Genomic DNA, 11,478 nt, shown 5'->3' with positions numbered 1-11,478 from the left:
GGAGGCAGTATCATAGGGTACAAACAACTGGATAGGACCAGGTGTACCATCTGCATAGGGCATGAATCTCTGGCAGCCCCCACCCTAAACTTTTATTATACAGGCAGGTCCTCAGCCTGAGTTACTCCATGTTGCTCATTTCTTTCTTCCTGTGCGTGTGCTAAAAAAGGGAAGTGGAACCCCCATGGTGGACATGCCTGGTCCCATGTGGCCTTTTCTATCTGTGCAGCTGCTGGCATCCCCCTATGAAAGTTTCCAGCTTCCTATCTATCTATGATAGAAAATCAATGTACCAGTATTTTATCTTTATATACCATCTCAAGCACAGGATTTAAACTTTCATAAAATATACAGTTATCAGGAGTATTAAAAATCTAGAAATAAATTTAACAACAATGTGAAAGAATTATTTGCAGAAAACTGTAAAACTTTATTAAGAGAATGTTAGCAGTCAAATTTCCAGCATAAGAACAACATTCTTGGTTTCAGTCTTCATTTGTCTTGGTTTAAACCTAAGGTTGCCCATCACCTATAATATAAATATAAAATTAGAACACGTTACTCAGCAGATTTTTATTTAGATGACACGAGAGGTATACAAATACTGTAAAATCAGAACCCTAAGGGTGACCCTTTAGCTTACATCCAGGTAGCCTCTGAATAAACACTGAAGGTAGTTAACAACATTTTTTTCATGTGTCTGTTGGCTGTATGAATGTCTTCTTTTGAGAAATGTCTGTTCATATCCTTTCCCATTTTTCGATGGGGTTGTTTGTTTTTTTTGTATATTTGTTGAGTTCTTTGTAGATTCTGGATATTAGCCCTTTGTCAGATGAGTAGGTTGCAAAAATTTTCTCTCATTCTGTAGGTTGCCTGTTCACTCTGATGGTAGTTTCTTTTGCTGTGCAAAAGCTCTTTAGTTGAATTACATCCCATTTGTCAATTTGGCTTTTGCTGCCATTGCTTTTGGTGTTTTAGACATGAAGTCCTTGCCCATGCCTATGTCCTGAATGGTACTACCTAGATTTTATTCTAGGGTTTTTATGGTATTAGGTCTAACATTTAAGTCTCTAATCCATCTTGAATTAATCTTCGTATAAGGAGTAAGGAAAGGATCCAGTTTCAGCTTTCTACTTATGGCTAGCCAATTTTCCCAGCACCATTTATTAAATAGGGAATCCTTTCCCCATTTCTTGTTTCTCTCACGTTTGTCAAAGATCAGATGGCTGTAGATGTGTGGTATTATTTCTGAGGACTCTGTTCTGTTCCATTGGTCTATATCTCTGTTTTGGTACCAGTACCATGCTGTTTTGGTTACTGTAGCCTTGTAGTATAGTTTGAAGTCAGGTAGCGTGACGCCTACAGCTTTGTCCTTTTGACTTAGGATTGTCTTGGCAATGCGGGCTCTTTTTGGTTCCATATGAACTTTAAATCAGTTTTTTTCCAATTCTGTGAAGAAACTCATTGGTAGCTTGATGGGAATGGCATTGAATCTATAAATAACCTTGGGCAGTATGGCCATTTTCACGATATTGATCTTCCTATCCATGAGCATGGTATGTTCTTCCATTTGTTGTGTCCTCTTTGATTTCACTGAGCAGTGGTTTGTAGTTCTCCTTGAAGAGGTCCTGCTCATCATCACTCGCCATCAGAGAAATGCAAATCAATACCACAATGAGATACCATCTCACACCATTAGAATGGCAATCATTTAGAAGTCAGGAAACAACAGGTGTTGGAGAGGATGTGGAGAAATAGGAACACTTTTACACTGTTGGTGGGATTGTAAACTAGTTCAAACATTATGGAAAACAGTATGGCAATTCCTCAAGGATCTAGAACTAGAAGTACCATATGACCCAGCCATCCCATTACTGGGTATATACCCAAAGGATTATAAATTATTCTACTACAAAGACACATGCACACGTATGTTTATTGCGGCACTATTCACAATAGCAAAGACTTGGAATCAACCCAAATGTCCATCTGTGACAGACTGGATTAAGAAAATGTGGCACATATACACCATGGAATACTATGCAGCCATCAAAAAGGATGAGTTTGCGTCCTTTGTAGGACATGGATGCAGCTGGAAACCATCATTCTTAGCAACTATCACAAGAAGAGAAAACCAAACACCGCATGTTCTCACTCATAGGTGGGAACTGAACAATGAGATCACTTGGACTCGGGAAGGGGAACATCACACACTGGGGCCTATCATGGGGAGGGGGAGGAGGGAGGGATTGCATTGGGGAGATATACATGATATAAATGATGAATTGATGGGTGCTGACGAGTTGATGGGTGCAGCACACCAACATGGCATAAGTATACATATGTAACAAACCTGCACGTTATGCACATGTACCCTAGAACTTAAAGTATAATTTAAAAAAAAAACATTTTTAATTCATGCCACATTTTCTAGTACAAAAAGGAAAGAAAAAGACTGTTCGAGTTCAGAATGAATGAAATCAAGTGAATCTATTTTATATGTATAAGAGGAAAGCAAAAAACGCATATACCTTCAGTAAAAATTCAACCAAACAAAAACACAGAGACTGATACACTGGGTAAAAAGTCAAGACCCATCGGTGTGATAGATGCAGAAGACCCATCTCACGTACAAAGAACACACAGGCTCAAAATCTCAAAATAAACGTATGGAGGAATATTGACCAAGAAAATGGAAAGCAAAAAAAAATTTAAAAAGTAGGAGTTGCAGTCCTACTCTTGGACAAAACAGACTTTAAACCAACAAAGTACAAAATTAGCTTGGTATGGTGGTGCATGCCTGTAATCCCAGATACTAGGGTGGCTGAGGCAGGAGAATCACTTCAAACTGGGAGGCAGAGGTTGCAGTGAGCAGAAATCATGCAACTGCACTCCAGCCTGGGCAACAGACTGAGACTCTGTCTCAGAAAACAAAGCAAAACAAAAAATAATACTATTAAAAAGTGGCCCAAGGACATGAAGAAACATTTTCAAAAGAGGACATGCATGTGGCCAACAAGAATATGAAATAAAACTCAAAGCCACTGATAATTGGAGAAGTGCAATTCAAACCACAATGAGATATTGCCTCACACCAGTCAGAATGGCTATTATTAAAAAGTAAAAAATAAAATAAAATAAAATAATAGATGCTGGTGATGTTGTTGAGAAAAAAGAAACACTTATTCACTGTTGGTGGAAGTGTACATTAGTTCAACCATTGTGGGAAACAGTGTGCTGATTCCCCAGAGACCTAAAAACAGAACCACCATTCGATCCAGCAATCCCATTACTGGGTAGACAGCCAAAGGGGTATAAACTGTTCTATCATAAAGACACATGTACGCATATGTTCACTGCAGCACTATTCACAATACCAAAGACATGGAATCAACCAAAAAGCCCATCAATGGTAGACTGGATAAAGAAAATGTAGTACATATATACCATGGAATAGTATACAGCCATAAAAACGAATGACATTATCTCCGTGGCCAGAACATGGATGGAGCTGGAGGTCATTATACTTAGCAAAGTAATGCAGGAACAGAAAACTAAATATTGCATGTTGTCACTTATAAGTGGGAGCTAAAAATGAGAAAAAATCAACACACAGAGGAGAACAACAGACACTGGGGCCTACGAAGAGCAGAGGATGGAAGGAGAGAGAGGATCAGGAAAAATAGCTCATGAGTACCAGGCTTAATGCCTGGGTAACAAAATAATCTATAAAACAAACCCCCATAACACAAGTTCACCTGTATAACAAACCTGCACCACATGTATGCCTGAACTTAAAAGATACAAAAATAAGAAAAAAATAGATTTCAAAGCAAAACTTTGAGAAGAGACTAAAAGGTCACTATATAATAATAAAGCAGTCAATTCATCAAGAGGATATTAACAATTTTAAATATATATGCACCCCAACACTTGAGCACCCAGATATATAAAACAAATGCTATTAGAGCTAAAGAGAGAGATAGGCCGGAATAAAATAATAGATGGAGACTTCAGCATCCCACATTCAGTATTGGACAGATCTGCCAAACAGAAACTCAACAACAACAATAACAACAGCCAAAAAAAAAAAAAACGAAAAAAAAAACAAAGTTAATCAGCACTACAGACACATGGATCTAATAGATATTTACAGAACATTTCATCCAACGGCCACAGAATACACATTCTTTTCCTCAGCACACGGATCATTCTCAGGGACAGACCATATGTTAGGTCACAAAACATTTTAAAAATTGAAATAATATAAAGCTTCTTGTCAGACCACAATGGAATAAAACTAGAAATGAATAACAAGAGAAATTTTGGAAACTATACAAATACATGAAAACTAAATAATCTGCTCCTGAATGAATAATGGGTCAATGAAGAAGCTAAGAAGGAAATTTAAAAATTTCTTGAAACAAATGATAATGGAAACACAACATATCAAAACCGATGAGATACAGCAAAAGCAGTACTCAGAAAGAGGTTTAGAGCTATTAAGTGCCTACAATAAAACAAGTTAAAAACTTCAAATAAACAATCTAATAATGATGCATCTTAAAGAGCTGCAAAGAAAGAGCAAACCAAACCAAAAATTAAAAGAAAAGAAATAATAAAGATCCCAACAGAAATAAACAAAATTGAAATGAAAAAACCCTACAGTCAGCAGCTCGGGCAGCAGGAGGAGTGGCAGCGGCCAGGCAGCCCAGTTTCGCGAAGGCTCTAGGCGCGCTGCGGCCCACAGACACCTGGCACGCGCCTTCCCTGCCGCCAGGATGCCCAAGAGGAAGGTCAGCTCCGCTGAAGGGGCCGCCAAGGAAGACCCCAAGAGGAGATCAGCGCGGTTGTCAGCTGATAAATCTTCAGACAAAAAAGTGCAAATAAAAGGGAAAAGGGAAAACAGGCCAAAATGGCTAACCAAGAAACTAAAGAAGATTTAGGCCGGGCGCGGTGGCTCAAGCCTGTAATCCCAGCACTTTGGGAGGCCGAGACGGGCGGATCACGAGGTCAGGAGATCGAGACCATCCTGGCTAACACGGTGAAACCCCGTCTCTACTAAAAAAAAAATACAAAAAATTAGCCGGGCGACGTGGCGGGCGCCTGTAGTCCAGCTACTCGGGAGGCTGAGGCAGGAGAATGGCGGGAACCCGGGAGGTGGAGCTTGCAGTGAGCTGAGATCCGGCCACTGCACTCCAGCCTGGGCGACAGAGCGAGACTTCATCTCAAAAAAAAAAAAAAAAGAAGAAGAAGATTTACCTGCAGAAAACAGGAAACGAAAAATGAGGAGAGTCAGCCTCTGATGAAGCAGGAGAGAAAGAAGCCGAGACATATATACCATGTCTTACCAGTGGTCCCTGTCTCCCTTCTTGTACAATCCAGAGGAATATTTTTATCAACTATTTTGTAAATGCAAGTCTTTTAGTAGCTCTAGAAACATTTTTAAGAAGGAAGGAATCCCACCTCATCCCATTTTTTAAGTGTAAATGCTTTTTTTTAAGAGGTGAAATCATTTGTTGGTTGTTTATTTTTTGGTACAACCAGAAAATAGTGTGGGATATTGAATTATGGGAGGCTTTGACTGTCTCGGGTGTCAGCTTAACATTCCATAGATGGGGGATTAGTTTTTATGTCCTATAACACAAAGCATATTAAATGGCAATATGGTGTCAGTCCTGCATTTAATGTCTTGAACATTTTATTTTACTTCTATTCTCATGTTTTTTAGTAGAATTGTTTCCTAAAGAAAACCACTCCTTGTTCATGGCGCTCCCTGTCAGAATTGTGTGCACTTTGTAACATCTTTGGTTGTGGTAGTCCTGTTTTTCTAATAACTTTGTTACTGCGCTGTGAAAGATTACAGATTTGAATATGTAGTGTACATGCTATTCAGTTGTGAACTGTGGGCCGTATGTCACAGCTGACCAACATGTGAAGATACTGGTACTTGATAGCCTCTTAAGGAAAATTGCTTTCAAATTTTAAGCTGGAAAGTCACTGAAATAACTTTAAAAAAGAATTACAACACTTGGCTTTTTAGAATTTCGTTACATATGTTAAGAATTGTGTACAGATTGAAATGTCTGTACGGATCCTCAACCAATAAAATCTCAATTATGAAAAAAAAGAAAAAACCCTACAAAAAAGCAATAATACAAAAGTTTCTTTTTTAATAAGTTAAACAAAATTGACAAACCATTAGCCAAACTAAGAAAAAAAGAGAGAAACCCAAATAAATACATCAGAAATGAAAAAGGATTTGGGAGGCTGAGGCAGGTGGACCACCTGAGGCCAGGACCTCAAGACCAACCTGGCCAACATGGCAAAACTCCATCTCTACTAAAAATACAAAAATTAACCAGGCGTGGTGGTAGGCGCCTATAATCCCATCTACTAGGGTGGCTGAGGCAAGAGAATTGCTTGAACCCTGGAGGTGGAGGTTCTAGTGAGTTGAGACTATGCCACTGCACTCCAGCCTGGCGACAAAAGGAGACTCTGTCTTGAGAAAAAAAAAAAGGAAAAGGAAAAGAAGAGAAAAAAAAAAGAAAAAGAAATGAAAAAGGAGACATTACAAAACTGATGCTGCAAAAATTCAAAGGATCATAACTGGCTCCTATGAGAAACTCCATGCCTATAAACTGGAAAATCTAGAAAAAAATGGACTAATTCCTAGACACATACAACCTCCCAAGATTGAATCACGAAGACATCCATAACCCGAACAGACCAATAACAAGCAATAAGATCAAAGCCATATTAAAAGTCTTCCAGTAAAGAACACCCAGAACTGATGGCTTCACTACTGAATTCTACCCAACATTTAAAGAAGGACTAATACCAATCCTACTCAAACTATTTTGAAAAATAGAGGAGGAGGGAATAATTCCAAACTCATTCTATGAGACCAGTATTACCCTGATACCAAAATCAGACAAAGACACATCAAAAAAAGAAAACTACAGGGCAAAACCGCTGATGAATATTGATGCAGAAATTCTCAACAGACTAGTAGCAAATCAAATTCAACAATACATTAGAAAGAATAATCATCACGACCAAGTGAGATTTATCTCTGGGATGGAAAGATGGTTCAACATATGCAAATCAACTGATGTGATAAATCATATCAATGGAAAGAAGGTTACAAACCATATAATCATTTCAATTGATGCGGAAAAGCATTTAATAAAACTCAGTATGTCATCATGATACACACCCTCAAAACAGCGGGGAAAGAAGGAACATACTTCAATAGAATAAAAGCCATATACCTCAGACCCACAGCTAGTATTGAAGTGGCCTCGTTGTCTGGGGTAACACCTGGAGTTCTTGGTCTCACAGACAAGGAAATCAAGGACATGGGCACAACAAAAGTGAGGTTTAGAGCAGAAAGTTAATAGAAGAAACAAAGAGAACAGCTTTCTACTACAGACAGGGGTCCCAGAAAAACATCTGCCATCCTGCAGTGAAATGCAGGGGGTTTTATGGATGAACTAGTGGGGAGGCAGTATCTGATCATCTACATAGGGTACAAACAACCGGTTAGGACCAGGTGTACCACCTACATAGGGCGTGAATCTCTCCCAGGCCCCACCCTAACCTTTTATTATGCAGGCAAGTCCTCAGCTTGAGCTACTCCATGTTGCTCACTTCGTTCTCACTGTGCATGTGCTAAAAAAGGGGAGGTGGGAAGCCCATGGTGGACATGCCTGGCCCCACGTGGTCTTTTCTATTTGTGCAGCTGTTGGCATCCCCCTATGAAAGCTTCCAGCTTCCTATCTATCTATGATAGAAAATCAATGTACCAACATTTTATCTCCATGTACCATCTCAAACACAGGATTTAAATTTTCAAAAAAGATAAAATTCTCAAGAGTATTAAAGATCCAGAAATAAATTTAACAAAAACGTGCAAGGAGTCTTTACAGAAAACTGTAAAACTTTATTAAGAGAATGTTATCAGTCAAATTTCCAGATTAAGAATAACATTCTTGGTTTCAGTCTTCATTTGCCTTGGTGTAAACCTATGGTTGCGTATCACCTATAACATAAATATAAAACTAGGGCCCGTTACTCAGGAGATTTTTATTCATATGACATTAGAGATATACAACTACCGTGTTGATGAACTAATATCAGAACCCTGAGGGTGACCCTTTAGCCTACATCCAGTTAGCCTCTGAATAAACTCTGAAGGTAGACTTCCAGGCATATTAACAATATTTTAATTCATGCCACTTTTTCTAGTAGAACAAGGAAACAAAGAGACTGTTCAAGTTCAGAATGAATTAAATCAAGTAAGTCTATTTTGTATATATAAGTGGAAAGCAAAAAAAAAAAAAAAATACACATATTCTTTCAATGAAAATTCAACGAAACAAAATCCTAAAGGAAAAAGATATTTTCAAATTATCATTCAAATATTTTGATATGAAATAACACTCTGAATATAGAACATGCTTAGAACTCCCTAAGTGAAGGAAATAGAATAGTATTACATTTGTTTTGTGTCTCTTATGAAAAAGTGTAAAAATGTTACTTTGGACTAGTTTAGCCATTATGTACTTACTTTAAGTAGGGCAAACATTTGTCACTATTTTCACCGGTTCTCCTGCCTCTTTACATGCCTAAAAGCAGTTCAGTTTATACAGTAAACTGAATACCCGCGCTAGCTTTAAGCCATTACCATCACAGTTAACATTGCAATATAAACTGATGCTTATTATAAACATCTTACGTATTTGTTAAAAACAGGCCTCTATAAAAATATCTGAAAATTATTGGCTGTTGGTTAAATGACTTACATTCAAAAGTCAGAACACGTTTTCATATCTTTTTTAAAAATGGCACGTAAAATCATATATATTTATCACGCATAACATGATGCTTTAAAATATATATACACATTGTGAAATGGCTATATCAAGCTAATTAATATCTGCATTACTTCACATAGCTGTGAAGACACTCGATATCGTCTCTCTTAGCATGTTTCATATCTTTCATACCGTAATCCAATTAGCTTTGACCCATTTTTCTCCATCTCTTGAAGTCCTGGCCTCAAGTGATCTTTCTGCCTCGGCCTTCAAAGTGCTGGAATTAAAAGCATGAGCCAGCACACCTGGCCCTCTATCTCTGATAGTGTGTAAGGCAGCCATCTGGGATCTGAACTACCTTCAAAGAATCTTTAGATGTGAAGTATGATATTAAAGTTGCAGTAATTTTACCTCTGTGTCACACAAAATATAATATTGTGAAAATAAACACCCTATAGTTTGCATCTTAATTGAACAACATACCTGCTTCCAGCACTTTATAGGATCAAAAGTGGGCAGAGTCCCCTCCCTGACATCAGGACCATCTCCAGGCTCATCCTCTATCTTAAGCAGAGCCAATTCCTGTTGAAAAGCTTCCACGTCAGGCCCTTAAAAGATAAAAAGGTCATCAGTTTACAAATTAAAACATGAACTATGAACGAGGAAATGATAATGTTTATTCCCTCATCATTATGAAATAAAAACCTGTAGGTTAGTCATTTAAGGAGTCTGTTGCCAGGAAAACAGGAAAGCAGTAATGTTCAAACATTGCCCTTTCCTTTCCCAAGGCTGGCCCTAGACACTTACTTGCCCCTTTTGTACTCATTTGCTCTTATTCTTATCACATTAAATCAGTGATTTGTTTGAGTTATTCTGACTAGACTATGAGCTTTAGGCAAAAATTTGGCACTGACATCTCCAGCACTTAGCATATTACGCGGCATGAGAAAGCATTAATAAATGTGCGTTAAACAGTTTCTTAAAAAATACATGAGATGGGCCGGGCGCGGTGGCTCAAGCCTGTAATCCCAGCACTTTGGGAGGCCGAGACGGGCGGATCACGAGGTCAGGAGATCGAGACCATCCTGGCTAATATGGTGAACCCCGTCTCTACTAAAAAATACAAAAAACTAGCCGGGCGACGAGGCGGGCGCCTGTAGTCCCAGCTACTTGGGAGGCTGAGACAGGAGAATGGCGTGAACCCGGGAGGCGGAGCTTGCAGTGAGCTGAGAGCCGGCCACTGCACTCCAGCCTGGGTGGCAGAGCAAGACTCCGTCTCAAAAAAAAAAAAAAAAAAAAAATACATGAGATGTCCACAGATGGCAGACTAGGAAGCTGCAAGCTGCCATTCTTCCACAGAAACAAAAACAAAACAAAGCTAAACAAAAACCAGAAAATGGCTGAACAAACCATACAGGAGCTCCAGAAAACACTCAAGGTTTACAGCAACCATGCAAATACCCAATCAATAAAAAGCCTCTATCAAAATGGTAGGAAAGTTTTGTGGCTTTTTATGTGTCCTTGTCCCACCACTCGCCACAGCAGCAGCAGGAAATGTTTAGGATCCCTTCCTAATGTTTTCTGTCCTCCTGTTACTGGTATGTCATAAAATATAATGCATAAATATACCTCCACCACCCATAAGCATTATTCTCCACTCTCCCTTCACCTTGAACAGCAGGTGCTCCTTCATTTTCAATCTCCCCACTAGGTGCAATACCCTGATTTTCATTTGGTGGTTCCTCTTCTTGACGTTTTTCCTCAGCGGGCTGCTGGACCTGAGGGTGTGCGTGTGGGAACAAAAAGTCAATAACATAAATACACAAATGCATATGTGCATCAAATCATAAATCTGAAGACATAAAAATATATATATGCACAGAGAGAGAGAGAGAAATATCCATATTCATACAGGCAACACCAGAATATAATGTTCCTGAACCAAAGTTTCCTTCATGAGATGCCATCATCATTTTTTATCAGCATGGAACATCTGTATCAGTGCATGTACACTAGCTCAAAAATATTTTTAAAAATAAACTGTGTTAATAGAAAACATCAAATGTTAAAGGACTCACAATCACAGATCCAACTGACTGGGAAGACTCTCAGTCATTTCCTCTTTCTGAGGATTGGGATCTTGTTCTTACATGCTCACTCATATTTCCCACTGAAAATAGAATATTTTTATTTGGAAAAAGTGTGTAGCTTAGGTATATATATGAATATTCCATGGCAAAATGGTGATTTGTACTTTTTTAATTTTGAAAATATTTTCAAAATAATTCACAGAGCAATGATAACTACGCATGTTTTCCAATCAAACTACGGACAGATTTGTTTGTGTCATAGTCGAAGAGGCACAGAAATCACCTTAACGCCATAGCAAAACACAGAGGACTTTTCTGAGTTTTGGTTTCACAATGAGACTTTCCATCATGAAGACATTTAGGAAAAAACGGACAGAGAATTCAAACCGAAATGACTACTGCTTTTGTCCCACTTTGATTTACCAGGCCCATTTCCCCCCCTACATCCCCCCTACCAAAATCAAGTTTTGTTGGAACGCACAGCCTCACCCATTCCTTCCCATGACGTCCACGGCGGAGGTGAGAAATTGTTAAACAGAATGAATGTTATGCTCCTCAATGGACACCTC

At 38.6% G+C, this 11,478-nt stretch overlaps 1 pseudogene; it reads right to left on the bottom strand.

Annotated features, from left to right (window-relative positions):
* Window positions 1-409: 409 nt before the first annotated feature.
* Window positions 410-10,981, bottom strand: LOC117077344 (annotated as a pseudogene).
* Between the last annotated feature and the right edge of the window lie 497 nt (window positions 10,982-11,478).

The sequence above is a fragment of the Trachypithecus francoisi genome, unplaced genomic scaffold, assembly GCF_009764315.1.
Source record: "Trachypithecus francoisi isolate TF-2019V2 unplaced genomic scaffold, Tfra_2.0 Lachesis_group6, whole genome shotgun sequence".
NCBI lineage: Eukaryota > Metazoa > Chordata > Mammalia > Primates > Cercopithecidae > Trachypithecus > Trachypithecus francoisi.
The sequence above is the reverse complement of the archived record's forward strand: the minus strand, read 5'-3'. Positions and strand labels throughout refer to the sequence as shown.